This window comes from Hordeum vulgare, chromosome 4H (assembly GCF_904849725.1).
Source record: "Hordeum vulgare subsp. vulgare chromosome 4H, MorexV3_pseudomolecules_assembly, whole genome shotgun sequence".
Lineage (NCBI taxonomy): Eukaryota > Viridiplantae > Streptophyta > Magnoliopsida > Poales > Poaceae > Hordeum > Hordeum vulgare.
The window spans coordinates 198,230,863-198,257,782 of record NC_058521.1 but is presented as its reverse complement, the minus strand read 5'-3'; the positions used below and the strand labels follow the sequence as shown (position 1 = coordinate 198,257,782).

Here is a 26,920-nt window from a genome sequence, read left to right as displayed (position 1 = left end):
AACCATGCGCGTCTTGAGGGTGACGCACAGGGGACTTGTAGCTGTTGTTGATGCAGTATTGTCCCCGGTCACTGCGAGCGTGCCTCGCGTTGTCATGATGGCAAGGTCCAGGTAGTGGCTCATGGAACTCCACACAGTCTTGTGTCTGCGGTTACTTGTAAGGTGACTACGATGCTCGCCTTCATCAGCGTCGCCTTTGGCCGGCTGCAAAGGAATCTTGGATACAGACGGGATGACCGCCAATGTGTCCTTGGCCTTCTTGGGAGCCATGGGCACCGATAAAGATGTTGATGAAGACACACAGACATTGATGAAGATTTTCGCACACGACGCCCTACCTGGTGTGCCAATGATGTCAGGGTATGACAGTCCGTGGGACCTATGGGGCCCCTTTGTGGTTAAATTGAGGGGATTCATGGGCACAGAGATCATCGCCAACCCATGCACGACCGAGGTTTAGATAGGTTTGGGCTGCTCGGCAGCATGAAACCCTGCATCCCATGTATTGTGGACTATCTGAGTATGCCCAAGTTACAAGGAGCGCTACAACCCGGCAAGGTGCTCGAAACTGCTACTATTCATGCAAATGGGCAGGGTTTCGACCTTTGTAAAGGTAGACATGTATGTCCTTTTATAGGCGAAGGGGTTACCACAGTGGCTAAAATGGTCATTACACATGGTAAAAACTAGAGTCTATAGTTGCCGAGACTACTAATAAGAGCTATAGAGGGAAATACCTAATCCTGACGGATCAGGACAAGCACATTAAATGCGTCGTGAGGTTTCACACTGTGGGGACCCCGCCTTGTAATTCGTGCTCACCGAATGCACGTGTACAGTGATCCGAGTGATCAATGCTCACCGGGCACACAAAAGCTAAATAAAAAGAGTCTTACATCCATACGTACCGTGTGAGAGCAATAAACACAACTAACAGCGGATAACTTGATTGAAAGCATGAACCCATGCCATCAGCCTTAACCTACGAACATTATGACTGGGAAGTGTCCTAGTTTGCATGGTCGTCACCGACACACTCTTCTCCAAACTCCTGCTCCTCCATGCGTGGCCAGTTGTATAACGAGTGGCAATCCAAAGAGTACTTTGAATGTACTCACAAGCAACCCATGATATGGAAGAAGGCAATAATAAAGTCCGATATAACACTAACACTAAGCTACTTTGTAAAACGCATATTTTCCCTGGTGCACTAACATGATCAACTTCTTGTGCGGCATGCATCACACGACAAGTGGTAACCACATGAACGGCTTACATATATCAAAATCAACCAAGGTTGAACAACCCATGTTCACCCATCCTGTGAGGTCATCTGCCTTTGCTCATCATTCGTACTACCATGATACCCACACACACACTTGTTTTACGCGAAAACTCATGGACAGAGTTTAATAAGCACCACCCAACTGTCCTTGACCTTGGACACAAGTATTTGAATAGTTTTACACTCTGAAGAGGTTGCACACTATACCCACAAGACTCGGGCAACCTCTGTGTCAGAACACGACTCACAGTATTTTTCATACCCGAGGTAAGTACCATAACATTGCCTTTCCCATGATGACACTAGCAAAGAGTCCACTCGTTGGTGACAGTCTCTCGTTATGTACATCACACGCATCATCCACGAGGGCATGCAAGGGTGTGCCAGATGTTTGTAAAAACAGCCCATGGTTGCCCTTTTTCATGGCACGACCCCGTCTCGAGAGTGACCATGTTACTCACGCCACTAGTAATGTGGGCTCTCTACTGGAACTGATCATAGTAATTCGTAAAGCCCTGTAGCATAATGGGTATTGTGGTCATACATGTAAGGTATGGACGGTCGACAAATCTTAAATCTAATCCAGTTTGTTCAAACCACTCACACAACTAGCCTCGGTATACCACTCCCCCAACAAGTTCTTACCTAGCTCAACACAACACCCTCGGGAGTTAGTGGCATCCGACGGTCATGCCCAGGTGCACGGATCAATGAGGAGTTACCGGAATGAACCTACCAGGGTCGTCATCGATTTCAACATGATTCAATGCATCAGAACGAAGTGCTATTTGACATGCATAAAAGTGGTTTCCCCTTACTCAATAAAGTCTCTCGTTTCCTCAAGGTCTTCTGGTCCAATCCCCTTGTCACCAACACAATCTATCGCCCCAATATAAAGACGCAAAAATAAGGACTGATCCAAAAACAGGGAAAATATCCTCCTCGGAAAAATGTCACACCATTTTTGTAGAATACTAGGATGAGTATAGGTTATGTAAAAATTATTGGGTTATCTATTTGGATTGCAAAAAAGTTGGAGAAGCTATTTTTACACAATGTTAAAATGCCTAAAATAAGGTTTTAAAATAATATAGTGCATTCAACCTTTTGTAAACATTGCACAAGTGGCATCCTAAAATACTACATAATATTACAAGATTTGGATAATTATTCAATCCTGCGGGATTTGTAAAAATGGCCATAGTTCTTGGGTTAGAAGCTATTGGTCGAGTCCGCCAAGCCAACGAACCAGCCCACGCGGACTAGGCGTGCGCACCCGCCAGGGTTAAAACCTGGCAGGCTCGGCCCAGCCACCAGTCGCAGCAAGGGGAGGCGAGGGAGAGGTGAGGACGACAAGTGGCCCCCACATATCATCTTCAACCTCAAGACAGAGAGGGTGACGAGTTCACCGGTGACGGCAAAGGACATGGAGAGGGACGCTAGGGGTGGAGATGGGTCCAGGGACGAGCCATCGTTTGACTCGTGAGGGAGAGAGGAGTCGGGGTGCAGGAATTTTTTGGCTACGAGGTCCCGCGGCGGTGGCGCTTCGAGTGGGTGGTCATCGAGGCCGAATCCAACAGAAATAGAAAAGGGGAGAGAGGGGAATGCTTCAAGAAGCTGTTGTGGTTCCATTGGAAAAGAAAGAAGAGATGTAGCAGCCTTGTACGCTGGGATTTCCAGAATCCCGATGTCGCAGATCCGGAGCTCGATTTCGAGCTCGGGGGCTCCTAGAGATGAATGAGTGGCTCAGGGTGCTATTAGTTGTAGAAGGAGGTCGAAGGGAGGGATAGGGAGGCTCGGGGTGACATTATATAGAGGGGGCACGGTTCACCGAAAGTCCATGCGTCGACGAGACTGTGGCGACATCGAGGGGAGGAGAGAGGACTTGGGAGCGTTCCTGCGGTCATCGTGGATGCAGTCTAGGGTTGGGAAAAGGTCGAGGAGGAGCACGAGCTGGCTCTGGCGTGCCACGGTAGAGGGTGCCATATGATTGAATCGGCCGTCGCGGCACGCGTCGTAGGGGGAGGAGAAGGGGAGAAAGGAGGGGCACGACCGGGCGCAGGACTCCTGCTATCGAGGGGGCGACGAGGGACAGCCGGAGGGGTCCAAAGCTGGTCGGCAATGGCCTCCCAACGTGCAGGTGCGCATTGTAGCGCGTCCAGAGCGCAGTTTTGGTATGATACTGCATGCTGGCATGCTCTAGCGTGTCCTACCTTGTCCTCTAGTGTTTGGGGACGTTGGTATGCTCCTGGGATGCTTTGGAGCGGAGTAGAGAGACTGTGGTCAACGGGAGAGAGGTAAAATGCTTCTGCCAGGGTGGACCAGAGGGGTAATTGGGGTTTTTTGTCTAATGCGATAGTTGAACCAGAGTTGGATCTTGCTACTGCATGTGAATAGTGAGTCTGTGGGCTTGTGGTAAAAATTTGGAGTGAAGGAGAATATTGTAGAGCGTGAAAGTAGTAGTTTTACCGAATCACGAGGAGGTGTTTGATGCTAGTTTGAGCAAGATAAACCTCACCACTCGTAGTGGTATTTAACAGGATTAAATTATGTGAAAAATCAATAGGATTTACCAAGTTTGAGCTCATTTGAGCAAAGTTGACAATGTAGACATGAAAAACCCTAGAAATGTACATAATGAGATTTTAGTGGACCAAGGTGATCAAATCAACTCCCACAAATTCACAACTAGGTGTGGGATCCTTATTTGTATGTTGTATCACTCCTTTAAAGTTTGAGATCAATTGGGTAAACTTGGCACAGTAGAATTGCTCAAATTTGGTTCTCGACATAAAGAGTATTAGGATCAATAGGTGCACTAAATCAACTTGGATTGAGCTGAAACTTGGCAATGTGTGACTTGCTAGAATTTTCATAGAATTTATTGAGAATATTTCCTTTGGAAATAATTCAAAAGCTTGAAATGGATAGAAAGGGTTTTAATGGGTTTTGTCCAATATTTTTGACATGACCATGTGTTCAAACTTTTATGTACGGAAAATATATGTCCATTGAGTTTCCTTAAATTTTCTCAAATATTTTTGAAGCAAGAAAATAATTTCCCCCCATGAAATACCATCTATGGCCTAAAAAAGGTATTAAAAAATAGGAAAATAACTTTGAAAATAGTTATTTTTGGTTTTGGGAAGTCTTTTGAACAATTGGATTCAAATAAGATCTTTGGTGTAAAACATCCCTCCTAATTTAGGGACTTGCAGTGCGAATCTCAAATCTGGGGTTTTGGAGCATTTAAAACGATTAAAAGCCTTTTGTTAAAATAGTAATTTATAAAAATGGTATTCTGGTCTTATTCACATGGCGTGATCATTGGGCAAGGGCTTGGGATCAAGGAGGTAGGTCTTAGAGAGGAGATCAACTATAGTGATTCAAAAACTCAACTAGTCACACAAACAAGTTGCAACACAAATCAAGCATCACAAACATGCAAAAAAGTTTTAATTAGTTCCAAATTTTCATAAAAACAACATGTGGCAAAGTTGGTACAAACACAGGGTATGACAGGTCTATCCTCCTTACAAGAATCTCGTCCCCTGGATTACTTTGCTAGGTGCTAAAAAGAGAAGGAAACTCGGATCTGAGGCAGTATTCACGCTCCGATGTTGCTTCTTCTTTAGTGTGGTTGCTCCACTGGACCTTGAAGTACTTGATGGCGCAACATCTGGTGCAACACTTGTCTTCGTCCAGGATGTGCTTCGATCTCTCATGATAAGTGAGGTCTGGTTGAAGATCGATGGCTCGATGATCTATATCCTTGTAGAGATCAGGGTGGTTCGGAACTTGGAGGCACTTTTGGAGTTGCTACACGTGGAAAACGTTGTGTACATCCAAAAGTTCAGATGGTACCTCCAGTTGGTAGGCAACTTCTCCTCGTCTTGCGGTGACCATGAAGGGGCCAATGTACCTTGGTGCAAGTTTTCCCTTACATGGAAGCGCTTTGTTCCCTTGAGAGGCGTGACTTGGAGATGGACATAGTCCCCAACATGGAAACGCATGTCTCAGCTATGGTTATCGGTGTAGCTCTTATGTCCTGATTTGGCGGCCTCTAGGCATTCCCTGACAAGCTGGACCTACTCTTTTGCTTGACGGAGGATACCTGGTCCGAAGACTAGCCCTTTTTGGTTTTTGATGAGTTGAGGGGTAGGGATAGCAATGGGTCGGGTTTGGTGCGGGTGGAGCTGGTCCAAGTCCCACCCATGACCCATCTTCCTATCTTCTGTCCATCCACCAAAGTATCCATGGGCACAATTTTTACCCATGCCCTAACCCATTGGATACCCATATACCCATGGAGCTCCATGGGCATTAAATATGAATATGACACCTTCCCAAAGATGAAATTAACTAATCATTGTTCATTCACAAATGACAACATAAGCTACACGCATAAGTAGGCAGCAAGTACACTTTAGATCACAAGCAAGGAGAGCACTGAGTTGTAAAAACTGTAGCAATAACCATTTTCACTTATGATGGTGTTGCCATCGACCCCGTACTGCTTGCTCGTGCACGACGACTGAACTGCTAGTTGCCGACCACACAAACACCTCTGCGGGAAGCTAATAGTCCCTCCCTTGCCCTTCCCATGATTGAAACCGTTTCTACTCTTGCCCCTTCCATTGAAGGTTGGCTCCGGTCAGACAAACAAAAAAGAAGTTTGCTCAGGATGATATCGGTCTCAGATTGGGGAAGGAGAGAGGTAGTGGGAAGGAGCATGTCGGTCGCCGAGGCCTTTGTCGATGCTGGTTGCTGAGCGAGTGAGATTGGTCGCAGATTGGTGAAGGAGAGATCTAGAGAGGGAGTGGGATTGGGCGTGTCAGTCCCCAACGCTGTCCCCGATGCTGGTTGTCGAGGGAATGACATTGGTCACGTGGAGATCACTAACCACGGTTTGTTCTCGTCTGCGTGTCGCCGATGTGCTGGTCGCTGATTCGTGACACTGAGGCTGGTTGATACGTCCCAAACGTATCTATAATTTCTGCTTGTTCCATGATCTCTTGGGTGACATTGTTATATGTTTTGCTACAGTTTATATCATTTCACACATATTTGGACTAACCTACTAACTTAGTGCACCCAGTGCCAGTTTCTCTCTGCTGATGTCTATTTTGCAGGGGCTTTTACCCAATTTTCCGAAGGCCGAAATTTTTTCAAGAAAAATATATAAAAAATCAGCGAAACAGAAGCTTCCGGATCACCGAACATGGGCCAGATGTGGGCCAGGGGCTGCCCAGGCGACGTCGTGACGCTGCCAGGCCCTAGGCCGCGCCAAGAGGCTGCCTGGGTGGGCCGCACCTCCTACGGTGCCCTCCTTTGGCCTATATTTAGAGTCCTGGGAGGAAACCCTTACACAACTTCTAGAATCGCGAATTTCTCCATCATTCCGCCGCCGCAGCGCTTCCAAGATCGGGAGCGTCAGGAGATCTATTCCCGACACCCTGCCGGGGGGAGGATTGACCTCCGGGAGCTTCCCCACCACCATGGACGCTTCCCGGACGTGCCATGAGTAGTCCTCCTTGGACAATGAGTCCATGACTAGTATCTATGTGATGTCTTCTGTCCAATCTTGTGATTTAATGTTCAGTCCTTGTGGGCTGCCCTACATGATCAAGGCATCTATGTAATTCTCTTGCTATTGCTATGCTCGGTTTGTTGGCATCCGTTGGATTATGAGATTATGTTCAGATTGTTATGAGTTATATATTTGATTATCCTTTTATATTATGTTCCTTAGTGATTCATGCATGTTCTCCGTTACTATTTATTGCTTTGGCCGAGGAGTAGATTGTAACTCCAAGAGGGAGCATTATGCATGATATTGGTTTCATGCCCCTCGATGTGTATCTTGAGTGATAGAAACATGAGACTAGGGGATGTGTTGTTGCTACGAGGGAGAAAATAACGGTGCTAGTGACCATGGTTGCAAGGACTGTTTACCTTACCCATAGTTCGTTAATGCAGTTGTCTGTTGCTTTGAGTTTACACTTTGGATGGGGCTAGCAACTTAATACCGGATAGATGTTCTGGATAGATATCTCAAGGTGGTTTATTAGTAAGTAGATGCTGATGAATAAACGGTCTACTTGTCTTGGCGTACTGCCCATTACTATTGAACCTCTAACTATTAATTAGCATATTTAGCATTGCGGTGCATTCATAATTCTGTCAATTGCCCAACTGTGAGTTGTTTACCCAAGCATAGTTGTTTATCGTCTTTTGGGAGAGAGACATCACTAGTGAACATCATGTGACTCCGGCCCTTATCACCATCATTGTTTACACCTCCATCATTTACCACTTTTATTTACTTTCCCGTGGCAATTACTATTACCTTCCCGCTTGTGTTTTGATCCTTTGCAAACTACAAGGCCGGAGAGATTGACAACCTCTCTGTACTAGTTGGGAGGAATGTTATTTGTCTATGTGCAGGTCAACGTCTTCTACTGACAAGGGCAGAAGACACCTACTTGTTGGTCCTAGGAGTCCTCCTCGTTCGATAAACCTTATAGTCTTCGTGTAAGGGAAAACTTGTTGCTGACTACGTATCAACCTTCCACTTGGGGTAACCAACGAGGTGCGAGAAGTATATACATCATCTTGTCATTAAGCAAAGTTTTCTGGCGCTGTTGCCGGGGACTCCAGTTTTCAAGATAGGGGAGTTGCAGGCTATCCTTTACCTTTGCTTTTTAGTCTTGTTAGTTTTCTTTCTAGATTTTGCTTTATAGTCCTATACCAAAAACCACAAAAAAATTAGTTACTTTTCTTTGTTTAGTCAGTATGTCTAAATATTTTGGCTCTAGTGTTGCACCAGAAGGAGAGATTCTCACCTTCAAACAAAATGGTTGGAGAAAGTTTGAAAGATGCTTGGTATAGAATTAAAAATTCTCAGGATAGAGCCACCAAGAAGAAATCCACCAATATTTTGCTTAGAAATTTTTATATTGGTATTACTTCTTGGCATAGGTTTGTTCTTGACACGAAAATAGGAGGGAATTTCTTGGAAGCTCCCGTTGTGGAGGATCTTAACGTTATGGAAAATCTTGTTGGAATCCCACCTATTGTTGACATAAAGGATGATATCACTTTATCTCATGTTATGAGTAAACTTGATAAGATAGAGCTAGAGATGCCAAGCATGAGTAAAATTAATGAAGTAGATCATAGGATTCAAGGGAACTTAAATAGACTTGATAACTCCATGGACAAATTAACAAAATTTTGGAGACCCTTAAATCCCATGATGTGGATCCTTCTAGGATTGATAAGATAGAGGATATTTTTGAAACTTTAGGAACTACTCTATCCTCCATCAAGACTAAGAAGGTAGAAACCCCAGTAAGGAAGGGACCTAGGTTCGTTAACGTACCCAAGGTTCCTCAACCCAAAACAAGTATACCTATTGCTAAGGGTGTTGGAACTGTGAAGACCTTGGAAGAGATACCTCTCTTAAATAGAATTAGAAATGAAATTCCAATTGGTATTACTACCTTTGCTTTTACTCCTAGAAGTGTTGCCACTAAGCCTCTCTTTGAGTGTTCTCTTAAGACTAGTTGTATCATTGAAGAGCTCTTTGATGATCTTGATGATGGTTCAATTGATACAACTTGATATTCTTGCATTATGCCTAGCTCAAAGGCATAAAAGAAAGCGCCTGTTGGGAGGCAACCCAATTTGTTTTTACTTTATGTTTTAGTGGTCTTGATGCTTGTTACTACTGTAGCAACATAATTGTATCTTTATTTTTAAGCTTTCTGCCAAGTTATAGCCTCCGATTGCAAGACAGTTCAAAAGTTATGACATGCTGTCCAGAAACAGATTCTGTCTGCTTGACGGAAAAATTCGCCAAAAATCACCAGATGAAATTTTTGATCTGAATTGTTTTGACAGCATGCTCTATATAATTGCCTTTCTGCCATCCGTTCTGAGGTTTTTGATTTGATTTGTAGAAGTGCCCCGAATAAATTATTTACTACCTATTGTTCTGTTTTTCATAGATTGTGCCATGTTTGTGTTTCCATCGTTTTGCGAATCCTAAGCTTACTTTTTATTTGCAAAAACTATTTGGTAGTCATGAGAATAAGTAGATTTCTTTTGAAGGAAAACTATAAGGGACACCCCCCCCCACACAGCGAGTTTTTTTTGAAATAATAAGAACCCAAATTCACGCCCGTGGTGACTTGAACTTGGGTGGCTGGGTTGTACATCCACTCCACTAGCCAAGTGAGCTAGGCTCACTCCCTAGAAGCAGTAGCTTTTCATGAAATTCTTTATTTCCAGAAGGTAATGGATTATTTTATTAAGGGTACTAACCACTCTAATCAGCTTATGATGAGTTTCCTATGAAGGGAGTTTTCAAGTATGCGATGGGAGATGATGAATGAAGATACATGAGTGCCAAGCGCTCAAGCTTTGGGATGCTTCCATGCACCCCAAGAAATATTCAAGGATACTCAAGCGTCTATGCTTGGGGATTCCCCCATGCACCCCCTTCTCTATCAACAATCATCAGTTCGACCATCTCCATGCAGTATTTCTATCACTTCATATGTTATGTGCTATGCTTGGAGCGTCCCGCTATTTGATTTTTAGTTTTTTTAGTTTTCCTTGCTGTTAATAACAAGTAGGAACCTAGCCTAGCTTCTTTCGGAGAGAGACATGCTCCATTTCACTCTAGAACACAACATAGGTTTTCATGCTTATCTTTTTTGTGTGTTCTTCATCTTTCCATAGCTACTGTCATGCTTAGATCCTAGTTTTCATGCTTATGTTTTTAAGAGCTTTTATTTAGGTTTCTTTTGGAACTCTCTTTGTTTATCATGCTTATCTTGTTTAGAGATTTGGCTCGTTGCACTGAGTTGTGTGTCTTGCATGAGTAGGTAATTGATGTTGCTATTTAAGTATGGTGATAACTTGCAATAGTTTTGAGGTATTGATTTGAGTAATGTTTGGACTATTGGTGCCAAGAGCTTGAGCCTATTAGTGATAGGTGTCATATTTTGGGAAATCCGTGTGTTTTTCAAAAACTAAAAATTAATTTAGAACTCTAGCTACTAAATTGATCGCTAACCTCTGGAGGGGTTGGAATATATAGAGTACCCTCAGGTTACCATGAGTCGAGGATACGCAAGGATAACCAAACCCCCAAACACTCTTCCTCGGGGTACTTCTCTCTTTGTGAATTTCCTAACTAAATAGAGAGTTACCGATAATAAGTATATGAGTTCTTCGGACTAATGTGAGTATTCGATTGTTGGCACTTCCACCATTCATATTTTGCTAGCCTCTTTGGTACCGTGCATTGCCCTTTCTCACATTTAGAGTTGGTGCAAACTCGATCGGTGCATCCAAACCCATGACATGATACTCTCTATCATACATAAGCCTCATTATATCTTTCCTTAAAACGGCCACCATACCTACCTATTAAGGCATTTGCATGGCCTTTCGGAGATACATTGTCATGCAACATCCATCATCTCATGACTTGATCTTCATGTCATACATGCTTTTGCTTGATCGTAGAGCCGCATGATAGTTGGGCCTTGCCCCAATTATTGCTACATGACGTGCTAGTATCATTGCATATTCTGCTACACTGGCAGAGGCATACATTTGCATACACCATGATAGTTTTCACTTGTCTTTATGTTGAGTACTTCTTATAAAGTGTGATGATCTTCTTTTTATTCATGTAAAACATATAGTGTTGCCCTTAAGTGAGGAAAAGATCCCAAGGAGGACAAACAAAAGATCCCAAAGAGGACAAATGAGAGGTAAAAAGAAAGAGCCAAAGAGGCCACAAATTTTTTGTAAAAAAAAGAGAAAAAGAAAAAAAAGAAAAATAAGAGAGAATGGGGCAACACTACTATTCCTTTTGAAGATCCACACTCGTACTCCATTGCTATATTGGTACTACATAGAGATTATCATTCATGCATAACTATGTGGGGACCCTTACACTATACATCTTGGTTTGCATATTCCAATGATGAGCCTCCTCAAGTGAGCTCTAGGTCTTCATGAGCAAACAAGTTGGATGCACCCCCACTAGTTCCATTGGAAAGCTTACCTTAGCTCATATGTGCATCTGTTACATGGAAATCCCTACTCCTCACATCATATCTATCATTTCGCTTTCTCTCGCCTATCGTTGTCCTCATTGATGTGAGCCTTTCACACCTTTTTGTCTTCCTTCCCCACCATTATTCTATTTGCCATCCTAAGTGCCAACATATCTTGCTTACGCTCATCCATTGCACGAGTGCTCAAAATCGAAAGGGGGAGGATCATTTTGACTTGTGCCTGAGTAGTGGTGTGGGGATGAGTCAAAATAAGATTCCGAAGGAGACTAAATGTGAAGATTAGTAGATTGAGTTCTCAATTAAAAAATATTTTATGATCTCAACCCATCTCCCACTTCTTGCATGCAAACACCAGTTGGATACATTCGAGTCACGGACAGCGAGAGCTCTTGCACCTTTATGTTCTTACTTTGCTAAATTCAATACTAGATATAGAGTCTTGCTTGTTATTTTCCTAACTTGAATTGCATATATCACTTGCTTTACTTTGAAGTTATTATATGTGTGTCAACATGTCACCAGAGAAATTATTGTGTTATCATTTATCTACACGAGGATGAGCAGAAATTAAGCTTGGGGATGTTGATACGTCCCAAACGTATCTATAATTTCTGCTTGTCGAATGATCTTTTGGGTGACATTGTTATATGTTTTGCTACACTTTTATATCATTTTACACATATTTGGACTAACCTACTAAGTCACTGCACCCGGTGCCAGTTTCTGTCTGCTGATGTCTATTTTGATGGAGCTTTTAGCCAATTTTCCGAAGCCCGAAAAATTCCAAGTAAAATATATAAAAAATTAGCGAAACAGAAGCTTCCAGATCACCGAAGATGGGCCAGAAGGGCCAGGGGCTGCCCAGGCGACCCGCTGGCGCTTCTAGGTCCCAGGTCGCGCCAAGAGGCCGCCTGGGTGGGCCCCACCTCCTCTGGTGCCCTCCTTTGGCCTATATTTAGAGTCCCGAGAGGAAACCCTTACACAACTTCCAGAATCGCGAATTTCTCCATCATTCCGTCGCCGCAGCTCTTTCGAGATCGGGAGCGTCAGGAGACCTCTTCCTGGAACCGTGTCGGAGGGAGGATTGACCTCCGGGAGCTTCTCGAGCGCCATGGACACTTCCCGGACCTGCCGTGAGTAGTCCTCCTTGGAAAATGAGTCCATGAATAGTAGCTATGTGATGCTTTCTCTCCAATTTTGTGCTTCAATGGTTAGTCCTTTTGAGCTGCCCTACATGATCAAGGCATCTATGTAATTCTGTTTCTATTGCTATGCTCGATTTGTTGGGATCTGATGGATTATGAGATTATCTACAAATTGTTATGAGTTATATATTTGATTATCCTTTTATATTATGTTCCTTAGTGATTCATGCATGTTCTCTGTTACTATTTATTGCTTTGGCCAAGTAGTAGATTGTAACCCCAGGAGAGAGCGTTATGCATGACTGTGGTTTCATGCCCCTCATTGTCTATCTTAGTGACATAAAAATGAGACTAGGGGATGTGTTGTTCCCACCAGGGAGAAAACAACGGTGCTTGTGACCATGGTTGCAAGGACTGTTTGCCTTACGCATAGTTCGTTAATCCAGTTGTCTGTTGCTTTGAGTTTACACTTTGGATGGGGCTCGCAACTTAATACCGGAGAGATGTTCTCGATAGATATCTCAAGGTGGATGATTTGTAAGTAGATGCTGATGAATAAACGGACTACATGTCTTGGCGTACTGCCCATTACTATTGAACCTCTAACTATCAAGGAGCATAATTAGCATTGCGGTGCGTTCATAGTTCTGTCAATTGCCCAACTGTGATTTGTTTACCCAAGCATAGTTGTTTATCGTCTTTTGGGAGAGAGACATCACTAGTGAACATCATGTGACTCCGGTCCATATCACCATCATTCTTTACACCTCCATCATTTACTGCTTTCATTTACTTTCCCGTTGCAATCACTATTACCTTCCTGCTTGTGTTTTGATGCTCTGCAAACTCCAAGGCTGGCGAGATTGACAACCTCTCTGTACTCGTTGGGAGCAATGTTATTTGTGTGTGTGTAGGTCCACGTCTTCTGCTGACCAGGACAGAAGACACCTACTTGTTGGTCCTAGGAGTCCTCCTGGTTCGATAAACCTTATAGTCTCCATGTAAGGGAAAACTTGCTGCTGACTACATCTCAACCTTCCACTTGGGGTAACCAACAGGTGCGAGAAGTATATACATCATCTCATCATCACTGTTCACCGAGACCGGCCGCTGATGTTAGCCACCGGTCAGCAGTCACAAGTAGCAGGTGGACATCCAGGGATATGTGGGGGCGACGATTATGGCACTGGGCACCGCCACCATCATGATGGGAACTCCGGAGGGCCTGAGGGAGGAGCACAACCTGTCTCGGGTGGATTGGGGTTAGGGAGGACAACATGTGGGTTGACGCAAGGTAGCCGGACTAAATTAGGTTTAATAATTAGGTTGCGGTGATTAGGGAACATGGGCATGGTCCGGATTTTGACATTTTTTGACTCCGAACGACTTGGGTTGGACATTTGCTTAGCCTAGTGTCACTATCATATGGACCTATCTATTATACGGGTATCGACTCGATATTCATGGAGCAGAAATTATAACCGTGCCCAACCCGCCTATTTGTGGGCATCCAAATCCCTGAATCCATGGACATAAATGCGCTCCATACCCTTGCCCAACTGGGCCACGTATCCGTCGATATCCGAATCAATGGGAAAAATTGCCATCCCTATTGAGGGGAGTACGACACTTACAACCATACGACACCTCAAATGGTGCCATCTGGAGGCTGGACTGATAGCTGTTGTTGTAGGAGAACTCGGCAAAGGGCAAACAATATTCCCACTTGGCTCCACATGCCAAGACACAGGCACGAAGCATGTCCTCGAGTATCTGATTTACTCATTCCATCTGCCCACTGGTCTGAGGGTGAAAAACGGTGATGAAGGATAGCTTGGTTCCCATAGCTTCACGAAACTTCTTTCAGAACCTCAAGGTGAACTGGATGCATGATCTGAAACGATCTCCTTAGGAACTCCATGAAGGCTCACGATGCGATTGATGTAGAGGTTGGCTAGTTCGCTCCCACCATAGGTGGTATTGTTTGGTATGAAGTGGGCTACCTTGGTAAGGTGGTCAACAATGACCCAAATGGAATCATGTCCTCTTCTTGATCTGAGAAGACAAGTGACGAAGCCCATCCCTACTTTTTAGCACTTCCATTCAGGCACTTGGAGAGGTTTGCTACTTCTTGAGCTTGTGTTGGTTTTTCCCTTGAAGAAGAAAGGGTCATGCAGCAAAGTGGAGATAAGTACTTACCTCAGTTTGAGAACCAAGGTATCAATCCAGTAGGAGTATCAAGATGAGGCACCAATGAACCTGCGCAAAAACAAACAAACTTGCACCCAACGCGATAAAGGGGTTGTCAATCCCTTCACGATTACTTGCAAGGTGAGATCTGACAGAGATAAAAGGTAAATATAAATAAAAGTGCAGCAAGGTATTTTCTGTATTTTTGTATGTAGATCTGAATATATGATGTGTAAAATAGACCCGGGGGCCATAGTATTCACTAGAGGCTTCTCTCATGATAGCAAGTATTACGGTGGGTGAACGAATTACTGTCGAGCAATTGATAGAATCGCGCAAAGTCATGACGATATCTAAGGCAATGATCATACATATAGGCTATACGTCCGCGACAAGTAGACCGATACTTTCTGCATCTACTACTATTACTCCACACGTCGACCGCTATCCATCATGCATCTAGTGTATTAAGTTCATAACAAACAGAGTAACGCCTTAAGCAAGATGACATGATGTAGAGGGATAAATTCATGCAATATGATATAAACCCCATCTTTTTACCCTTGATGGCAACGACACGATGCGTGCCTCGCTACCCCTTCTATCACTAGGTGAGGACACCGCACAATATGAACCCAAAACTAAACACTTCTCCCATTGCAAGAATTAAAGATCAAGTTGGCCAAACGAAACCCATAACTCAAAGAGAACTACAAGGATACGAAATCATGCATATAAGAAATCAGAGGAGACTCAAATAATATTCATAGATAATCTGATCATAAATCCACAATTAATCGGATCTCGACAAACACACCGCAAAAGAAAGTTTCATCAGATAGATCTCCATGAAGATCATGGAGAACTTTGTATTGAAGATCCAAGAGAGAGTAGAAGCCATCTAGCTACTTGCTATGGACCCGATGGTCTGTGGTGAACTACTCACGCATCATCGGAGAGGCAATGGTGTTGATGAAGAAGCCCTCCGTGTCCGAATCCACCTCCAGAAGGGCACCAGAACGGTCCCCAGATGGGATCTCGTGGAGACAGAAGCCTGCGGCTGCGGAAAAGTATTTTCGTGGCTCTCTTTGTTTGTTTCGGGATTTTAGGGAATTTGTAGGCGAAAGAGGTAAGGAAAAGGAGGCAAGGGGGCCCACGAGTCTGCTAGGTGCGTGTAGCGACCCGACTCAAAACGAGTCAAGCCTCTGTGTATCTGTGCCATCCCTGGATCAGTATGCTGGCACACACAGTACATCAATGTATATATCAAAGTGCAATCACATGTAAATAGCGTAAAACTGATATATACCTTAAATATCTCAACGGAAGCAGTCAAGGGAGTGGAGTCCCAATAAACACCAACGGCAAGTTGAATGTAGACCGTAACCCTGAATCGTACTCTTACTCGTCGAAGAAAATATCTGCAACATAAGACGTTGCAGCCGTGTAGGTCAACATATTGAATATGCCGGCAAGTCACATAAGAGAGGGGTGAAAAGTAATCATCTATACTATATGCATATATGGCAGGTGGGGCTATATGTTTTTAGCGAAAAGCAAGTTTTCTCCTACATCAAGAGAGGGCTAAAAGCAAAATGTTACTACATTGTTGGTTGTTAACGAGATGGTTCCACCAACCAATTCTTGTACCCATGTTGTCAATAATACCCACATCAATATTATTATTTGTGTTGAGAATTTCAGATAACTTCAGTTCCTTTGGCTCAAGTTGTCCATGAGTGTGGACACAGCTAATCGATTAGGTTTGAGTACTCTGTAGAGTTTTGCACACGTTCCCCACAAGATTTGATCGCCTCCGAGTATGTCCTCGCACTTCAGGGTGTTTGAAGACCGGATGATCAAAACATGGTCTTTCAACGGGTCCCTCTGAATCCCTGTCGGTGCCCATCCAATCCTACCATTCTTCTACATCTACTAGCACCGCCTGTCCAGAGTCGCCACGTTGTCCAACCAAGCGAGAGCCCATAATGACTTCTGGTTGTGCAGGTGACCCTTGGGTCTTGAAAATATCCGCCCGTCTCTTTGAGCTTGGGTGAAGCTTTCCGGAAGATGTCATGGCCGTGTCCAGCATCCCGGGTCATCCACTGGTTTCTCCAGGGAGCCGATGAACCGCCCTTCACCCAGAGTTGCATTGCATCACGAGGTCTTGAAAATCTTGTCTTAACCGGTCTTGGTTATTTAATCAACCTCGCATCACTCGTGTTATGCACTCAACCGAAATCCCGTCTACTCAAGCATAGCAATATGAAATTTGTCGTCCCGGGGCCAAGTATCGGGGTTGTTGTGTGCCTACCACATGATACTGTTGGGGAACGTCGCATGGGAAACAAAAATTTCCTACGCGCACGAAGACCTATCATGGTGATGTCCATCTACGAGAGGGGATGAGTGATCTACGTACCCTTGTAGATCGTACAGCAGAAGCGTTAGAGAACGCAGTTGATGTAGTGGAACGTCCTCACGTCCCTCGATCCGCCCCGCGAACAATCCCGCGATCAGTCCCACGATCTAGTACCGAACGGACGGCACCTCCGCGTTCAGCACACGTACAACTCGACGATGATCTCGCCCTTCTTGATCCAGCAAGAGAGACGGAGAGGTAGAAGAGTTCTCCGGCAGCGTGACGGCGCTCCGGAGGTTGGTGATGACCTTGTCTCAGCAGGGCTCCGCCCGAGCTCCGTAGAAACGCGATCTAGAGGAAAAACCGTGGAGGTATGTGGTCGGGCAGCCGTGAGAATGTCGTCTCAAATCAGCCCTAATTGCTCCATATATATAGGAGGAGGGAGGGGGGCCTTGCCTTGGGGTCCAAGGACCCCCAAGGAGTCGGCCGAGACAAGGGGGAGGACTCTCCTCCCACCCCAAACCGAGTTGGACTAGGTTTGGTGGGAGGGAGTCCTCCTCCCTTCCCACCTCCTCCCTCTTTTTTTTCTTTTCCTTTGATTTCTTATCCTTGGCGCATAGGCCCCTTTGGGGCTGTCCCACCAGCCCACTAAGGGCTGGTGTGTCTCCCCAAAGCCTATGGGCTTCCCCGGGGTGGGTTGCCCCCCCGGTGAACTCCCGGAACCCATTCGTCATTCCCGGTACATTCCTGGTAACTCCGGAAACCTTCCGGTAATCAAATGAGGTCATCCTATATATCAATCTTCGTTTCCGGACCATTCCGGAAACCCTCGTGACGTCCGTGATCTCATCCGGGACTCCGAACAACATTCAGTAACCAACCATATAACCCAAATACGCATAAAACAACCTCGAACCTTAAGTGTGCAGACCGTGCGGGTTCGAGAACTATGTAGACATGACCCGAGAGACTCCTCGGTCAATATCCAATAGCGGGACCTGGATGCCCATATTGGATCCTACATTTTCTACGAAGATCTTATCGTTTGAACCTCAGTGCCAAGGATTCGTATAATCCCGTATGTCATTCCCTTTGTCCTTCGGTATGTTACTTGCCCGAGATTCGATCGTCAGTATCCGCATACCTATTTCAATCTCGTTTACCGGCAAGTCTCTTTACTCGTTCCGTAATACAAGATCCCGCAACTTACATTAAGTTACATTGCTTGCAAGGCTTGTGTGTGATGTTGCATTACCGAGTGGGCCCCGAGATACCTCTCCGTCACACGGAGTGACAAATCCCAGTCTTGATCCATACTAACTCAACTAACACCTTCGGAGATACCTGTAGAGCATCTTTATAGTCACCCAGTTACGTTGCGACGTTTGATACACACAAAGCATTCCTCCGGTGTCAGTAAGGTATAGGAATGAATACTTGACACGCAGAAAACAGTAGCAACAAAATGACACGATCAACATGCTACGTCTATTATTTTGGGTCTAGTCCATCACGTGATTCTCCCAATGACGTGATCCAGTTATCAAGCAACAACACCTTGTTCATAATCAGAAGACACTGACTATCATTGATCAACTGGCTAGCCAACTAGAGGCATGCTAGGGACGGTGTTTTGTCTATGTATCCACACATGTAAATGAGTCTTCATTCAATACAATTATAGCATGGATAATAAACTATTATCTTGATACAGGAATTATAATAATAACTATAAATTTATTATTGCCTCTAGGGCATAATTCCAACAGTCTCCCACTTGCACTAGAGTCAATAATCTAGCCCTCACATCACCATGTGAATTACATTGTAATAAATCTAACACCCATACAGTTCTGGTGTCGATCATGTTTTGGCCGTGGAAGAGGTTTAGTCAGCTTGTCTGCTACATTCAGATCCGTGTGCACTTTGCATATATTTACGTCCTCCTCCTCGACGTAGTCGCGGATGAGGTTGAAGCGTCGTTTGATGTGTCTGGTCTTCTTGTGAAACCTTGGTTCCTTTGCTAAGGCAATGGCACTAGTGTTGTCACAGAACAAGGTTATTGGATCCAGTGCACTTGGCACCACTCCAAGATCCGTCTTGAACTGCTTCATCCAGACACCCTCCTTAGCCGCCTCCGAGGCAGCCATGTACTCCGCTTCACATGTAGAATCTGCTACGATGCTTTGCTTGGAACTGCACCAGCTTACTGCACCCCCATTAAGAATAAATACGTATCCGGTTTGCGACTTAGAGTCATCCGGATCTGTGTCAAAGCTTGCATCGACGTAACCTTTTACGGCGAGCTCTTCGTCACCTCCATACACGAGAAACATCTCCTTAGTCCTTTTCACGTACTTCAGGATATTCTTGATCGTTGTCCAGTGATCCACTCCTGGATTACTCTGGAACCTACCTGCCATACTTATGGCCAGGCTAACATCCAGTCTAGTGCACAGCATCGCATACATGATAGAACCTATGGCTGAAGCATAGGGGACGGAGCGCATATGCTCTCTATCTTCATCAGTTGCTGGGCACTGAGTCTTACTCAATCTCATACCTTGTAACACTGGCAACAAACCCTTTCTTGGACTGTTCCATTTTGAACCTCTTCAAAACTTTATCAAGGTATGTGCTTTGTGAAATTCCTATCAGGCGTTTTGATCTATCCCTATAGATCTTAATGCCTAGAATGTAAGCAGCTTCTCCTAGGTCCTTCATAGAGAAACTTTTATTCAAGTAACCTTTTATGCTCTCCAAAAGCTCTACGTTGTTTCCAATCAGTAATATGTCATCTACATATAATATTAGAAACGCCACAGAGCTCCCACTCACTTTCTTGGAAATACAAGATTCTCCAACCACTTGTATAAACCCAAATGCTTTGATCACCTCATCAAAGCGTTTGTTCCAACTCCGAGATGCTTGCACCAGTCCATAAATGGATCGCTGGAGCTTCCACACCTTGTTAGCACTTTTAGGATCGACAAAACCTTCGGGTTGCATCATATACAACTCTTCCTTAAGGAAACCATTAAGGAACGCCGTTTTGACATCCATCTGCCAGATTTCATAATCGAAAAATGCAGCTATTGCTAACATGATTCTGACGGACTTAAGCATTGCCACGGGAGAGAAAGTCCCATCGTAGTCAATTCCTGGAACTTGTGAAAAACCCTTTGCCACAAGTCGAGCTTTATAAATGGTCACATTACCGTCAGCGTCCGTCTTCTTCTTAAAGATCCATTTGTTCTAAATAGCCTTGCGGCCCTCAGGTAGTATCTCCAAAGTCCACACTTTGTTCTCATACATGGATCCTATCTCGGATTTCATGGCTTCTAGCCATTTGTTGGAATCCGGGCCCACCATTGCTTCTTCATAATTTGCAGGTTCATTGTTGTCTAACAACATGATTGATAAGACGGGATTACCGTACCACTCTGGAGCAGCGCGTGATCTCATCGACCTGCGTGGTTCAACAGAAACTTGAACTGGAGTTTCATGATCATCATCATTAACTTCCTCCTCAACCGGCATCGCAATGACACAGGTTTCCCCTTGCCCTGCGCCACCATCCAGAGGGATGAGAGGTTCGACAACCTCGTCAAGTTCTATCTTCCTCCCACTCAATTCTCTCGAGAGAAAATCCTTCTCGAGAAAAGTTCCGTTCTTAGCAACAAACACTTTGCCCTCGGATTTGAGATAGAAGGTGTACCCAACTGTCTCTTTTGGGTAACCTATGAAGACGCATTTTTCCGCTTTGGGTTCCAGCTTTTCAGGCTGAAGCTTTTTGACATAAGCATCACATCCCCAAACTTTAAGAAACGACAACTTTGGCCTTTTGCCATACCACAGTTCGTATGGTGTCGTCTCAACGGATTTTGATGGTGCCCTATTTAAAGTGAATGCAGCTGTTTCTAATGCATAACCCCAAAATGATAACTGCAAATCAGTAAGAGACATCATAGATCGCACCATCTCTAACAAAGTACGATTACGACATTCGGACACACCATTACGCTGTGGTGTTCCAGGCGGTGTTAACGGCGAAACAATTCCACATTGTCTTAAGTGAGCACCAAACTCGAAACTCAGATATTCACCCCCACGATCAGACCGCAGGAACTTGATCTTCTTGTTACGATGATTTTCCACTTCACTCTGAAATTGCTTGAACTTTTCAAATGTTTCAGACTTGTGCTTCATCAAGTAGACATAACCATATCTACTCAAATCGTCAGTGAAGGTGAGAAAATAACGATATCCGCCGCGTGCCTCTACGCTCATTGGACCACACACATCGGTATATATGATTTCCAACAAGTCACTTGCACGCTCCATTGTTCCGGAGAACGGAGTTTTAGTCATCTTGCCCATGAGGCATGGTTCGCACGTGTCAAGTGAATCAAAGTCAAGTGACTCCAAAAGTCCATCAGCATGGAGTTTCTTCATGCGCTTTACACCAATATGACCCAAGCGGCAGTGCCACAAAAATATGGCGCTATCATTGTTTACTCTAACTCTTTTGGTCTCAATGTTATGTATATGAATATCGCCATCAAGATTCAATATGAACAATCCTCTCACATTCGGTGCATGACCATAAAAGATGTTACTCATAGAAATAGAACAACCATTATTCTCAGACTTAAAAGAGTAACCGTCTCGCAATAAACAAGATCCACATATAATGTTCATGCTCAACGCAGGCACTAAATAACAATGATTTAAGTTCATCACTAATCCCGATGGTAGCAGAAGTGACACTGTGACGACGGCGATTGCATCAACCTTGGAACCATTTCCTACGCGCATCGTCACTTCGTCTTTCGCCAGCCTTCGTCTATTCCGCAGTTCCTGCTTCGAGTTGCAAATATGAGCAACAGAACCGGTATCAAATACCCAGGCACTACTACGAGAGCCGGTTAAGTACACATAAATAACATGTATATCAAATATACCTGATTTTTCTTAGCCCGCCTTCTTATCTGCCAGATACTTGGGGCAATTGCGCTTCCAGTGACCCATACCCTTGCAATAGAAGCACTCTGTTTCAGGCTTAGGTCCAGCCTTGGGTTTCTTCGGCGGATTGGCAACAGGCTTGCCGCTCTTCTTCGAATTTCCCTTCTTGCCTTTGCCGTTTCTCTTGAAACTAGTGGTCTTGCTCACCATCAACACTTGATGCTCTTTACGGAGTTCAGACTCTGTGACTTTCAGCATCGCAAACAACTCGCCGGGAGACTTGTTCATCCCTTGCATGTTGTAGTTCAACACAAAGCCTTTATAGCTTGGCGGCAGTGATTGAAGGATTCTGTCAGTGATAGCTTCTTGCGGGAGTTCAATCCCCAGTTCAGCTAGACGGTTTGAGTACCCAGACATTTTGAGCACCTGTTCACTGACAGACGAGTTTTCCTCCATCTTGCAAGCATAGAATTTATCGGAGGTCTCATACCTATCGATCCGGGCGTTCTTCTGAAAGATAAACTCCAACTCCTGGAACATCTCAAATGCTCCATGACGCTCAAAGCGACGTTGAAGTCCCGGTTCTAAGCCATACAAGACTGCACATTGAACTATTGAGTAGTCCTCCTTACGTGCTAACCAAGCGTTCTTAACGTCCTGATCAGCCGTAGCGGGTGGTTCATCTCCCTGCGCAGCAGTAAGGACATAATCCTTCTTCCCAGCTTGTAAGATTAGCTTAAGATTACGAGCCCAGTCTACAAAGTTGCTTCCATCATCTTTCAACTTAGCTTTCTCTAAGAACGTATTAAAATTCAGGATGACTGTCGCGTGAGCCATGATCTAAAACACAAATATATTCAAAGAGGACTTAGACTATGTTCAAGATAATTAGAGTTCAACTTAATCAAATTATATGCTAAACTCCCACTCAAAAAGTACATCTCTCTAGTCATTTGAGTGGTTCATGATCCACTTACACTATCCCAAGTCCGATCATCACGTGAGTCGAGAGTAGTTTCAGTGGTAAGCATCCCTATGCTAATCATATCAACTATATGATTCATGATCGACCTTTCGGTCTCATGTGTTCCGAGGCCATGTCTGCACATGCTAGGCTCGTCAAGCTTAACCCGAGTGTTCCGCGTGCGCAACTGTTTTGCACCCGTTGTATCTGAATGTTGAGTCTATCACACCCGATCATCACGTGGTGTCTCGAAACGACGAACTGTAGCAACGGTGCACAGTCGGGGAGAACACAATTTCGTCTTGAAATTTTAGTGAGAGATCACCTCATAATGCTACCGTCGTTCTAAGCAAAATAAGGTGCATAAAAGGATTAACATCACATGCAATTCATAAGTGACATGATATGGCCATCATCACGTGCTTCTTGATCTCCATCACCAAAGCACCGGCACGATCTTCTTGTCACTGGCGCCACACCATGATCATTCATCAACGTGTTGCCATCGGGGTTGTCGTGCTACTTATGCTATTACTACTAAAGCTACATCCTAGCAAAATAGTAAACGCATCTGCAAGCACAAACGTTAGTATAAAGACAACCCTATGGCTCCTGCCGGTTGCCGTACCATCAACGTGCAAGTCGATATTTCTATTACATCATGATCATCTCATACATCCAATATATCACATCACATCGTTGGCCATATCACATCACAATCATACCCTGCAAAAACAAGTTAGACGTCCTCTAATTTTGTTGTTGCATGTTTTACGTGGCGACCAAGGGTATCTAGTAGGATCGCATCTTACTTACGCAAACACCACAACGGAGATCTATGAGTTGCTATTTAACCTCATCCAAGGACCTCCTCGGTCAAATCCGATTGAACTAAAGTTGGAGAAACCGTCACTTGCCAGTCATCTTTGAGCAAAGGGGGTTACTCGTAACGATGAAACCAGTCTCTCGTAAGCGTACGAGTAATGTCGGTCCAAGCCGCTTCAATCCAACAATACCGCGGAATCAAGAAACGACTAAGGAGGGCAGAAAACGCACATCACCGCCCACAAAAACTTTTGTGTTCCACTCGAGAAGACATCTACGCATGAACCTAGCTCATGATGCCACTGTTGGGGAACGTCGCATGGGAAACAAAAATTTCCTACGCGCACGAAGACCTATCATGGTGATGTCCATCTACGAGAGAGGATTAGTGATCTACGTACCCTTGTAGATCGTACAACAGAAGTGTTAGAGAACGCGGTTGATGTAGTGGAACGTCCTCACGTCCCTCGATCCGCCCCGCGAACAATCCCGCGATCAGTCCCACGATCTAGTACCGAACGGACGGCACCTCCGCGTTCAGCACACGTACAACTCGACGATGATCTCGGCCTTCTTGATCCAGCAAGAGATACGGAGAGGTAGAAGAGTTCTCCGGCAGCGTGACGGCCCTCCGGAGGTTGGTGATGACCTTGTCTCAGCAGGGCTCCGCCCGAGCTCCGCAGAAACGCGATCTAGAGGAAAAACCGTGGAGGTATGTGGTCGGGCAGCCGTGAGAAAGTCGTCTCAAATCAGCCCTAATTGCTCCATATATATAGGAGGAGGGAGGGGGGGCCTTGCCTTGGGGTCCAAGGACCCCCAAGGAGTCGGCCGAGCCAAGGGGGAGGACTCTCCCCCCCCCAAACCGAGTTGGACTAGGTTTGGTGGGAGGGAGTCCTCCTCCCTTCCCACCTCCTCCCTCTTTTTTTCCTTTTCCTTTGATTTCTTATCCTTGGCGCATAGGCCCCTTTGGGGCTGTCCCACCAGCCCACTAAGGGCTGGTGTGTCTCCCCAAAGCCTATGGGCTTGCCCGGGGTGGGTTGCCCCCCCCCCCCCGGTGAACTCCCGGAACCCATTCGTCATTCCCGGTACATTCCCGGTAACTCCGAAAACCTTCCGGTAATTAAATGAGGTCATCCTATATATCAATCTTCGTTTCCGGACCATTCCGGAAACCCTCGTGACGTCCGTGATCTCATCCGGGACTCCGAACAACATTTGGTAACCAATCATATAACCCAAATACGCATAAAACAAGGTCGAACCTTAAGTGTGCAGACCCTGCGGGTTCGAGAACTATGTAGACATGACCCGAGAGACTCCTCGGTCAATATCCAATAGCGGGACCTGGATGCGCATATTGGATCCTACATTTTCTACGAAGATCTTATCGTTTGAACCTCAGTGCCAAGGATTCGTATAATCCCGTATGTCATTCCCTTTGTCCTTCGGTATGTTACTTGCCCGAGATTCGATCGTCAGTATCCGCATACCTATTTCAATCTCGTTTACCGGCAAGTCTCTTTAGTCGTTCCGTAATACAAGATCCCGCAACTTACACTAAGTTACATTGCTTGCAAGGCTTGTGTGTTATGTTGCCTTACCGAGTGGGCCCCGAGGTACCTCTCCGTCACACGGAGTGACAAATCCCAGTCTTGATCCATACTAACTCAACTAACACCTTCGGAGATACCTGTAGAGCATCTTTATAGTCACCCAGTTACGTTGCGACGTTTGATACACACAAAGCATTCCTCCGGTGTCAGTAAGTTATATGATCTCATGGTCATAGGAATAAATACTTGACACGCAGAAAACAGTAGCAACAAAATGACACGATCAACATGCTACGTCTATTAGTTTGGGTCTAGTCCATCACGTGATTCTCCCAATGACGTGATCCAGTTATCAAGCAACGACACCTTGTTCATAATCAGAAGACACTGACTATCATTGATCAACTGGCTAGCCAACTAGAGGCATGCTAGGGATGGTGTTTTGTCTATGTATCCACACATGTAAATGAGTCTTCATTCAATACAATTATAGCATGGATAATAAACTATTATCTTGATACAGGAATTATAATAATAACTATACATTTATTATTGCCTCTAGGGCATAATTCCAACAGATACTACAACCTATACTAAAATTTCCAAGTACCTAAGCAACATGCAATTGGGCAAAGAAAGGTGAAACTACCATGCATCGAAAAACATAGGAGATAGTATGATCAAAATGACTTTCCTGGTGATTTTTCCGAAGAAGAATTTTCGTTCTCGGGAAATTCGTGATAGAACTATTCATCACTCTCCGATGAAATCTATATAATCAAACATAGTATTCACATAAGTACTCACACTAGCAATCATTCTAGAAATCAACTAACAAACAGCAATAAAATTTGATGCAATCAAAAATCAGTAAGAGAGAGCGGATAAAAATCCAAAGGAAACTTCAAAGAAGCTAGGAAGCCTTCTACTACATCAAACACTATATAGTTTTTGTTCTAACTCAAAATAAAACACTAAAATAGAAAAAATAACAGAAAACAAAATATAAAATAACTAATATAACAGAAGTAAAATTTACAAAACAATATTATTTTATAAGTATTTTCAAAATAGGAAATCAAACTAGCAATGCAATCAATTCGCAAGTTAGTATAGAACTAGAATTGATTCCATGCAAACAAATAAGAAAAAATAAAATTTTGTTGTTGTTGAAAAGTTACTGGTAAATATCAAAAACAAAATATAACTTGTCACAATTACAAAAAAAACAAATTAAGAACAATTAATACAAAAGAAATAGGAAGAAAACAAAAAAGGCTAAAACAGATTCTGTTTTGCTTAAAACCCTAAGTAAAATTGTTTTAAAAAAATTGAAACTTAAACTACTGAAAGATATGATCAATAGGAAGCAGCAGCAAAAAGAATCAAATTAAAAGCTATTTTTAAACTCCCGGATTAAGCAAAACAAGCTTTAATTCAAATCTGATCTAACTCAATTCTCATAAATCCAAACGTAGACAAATTATATATCTACAGAAACTACATAACATTTGTGATCCAACGCAAAAAG

The 26,920-nt window shown here is 44.1% G+C and overlaps 1 pseudogene; it reads left to right on the top strand.

Moving 5' to 3' along the window:
* The first annotated feature begins 441 nt into the window (after positions 1-441).
* LOC123450395 overlaps positions 442-26,920 on the top strand; it is a 108,744-nt pseudogene continuing 82,265 nt past the window's right edge.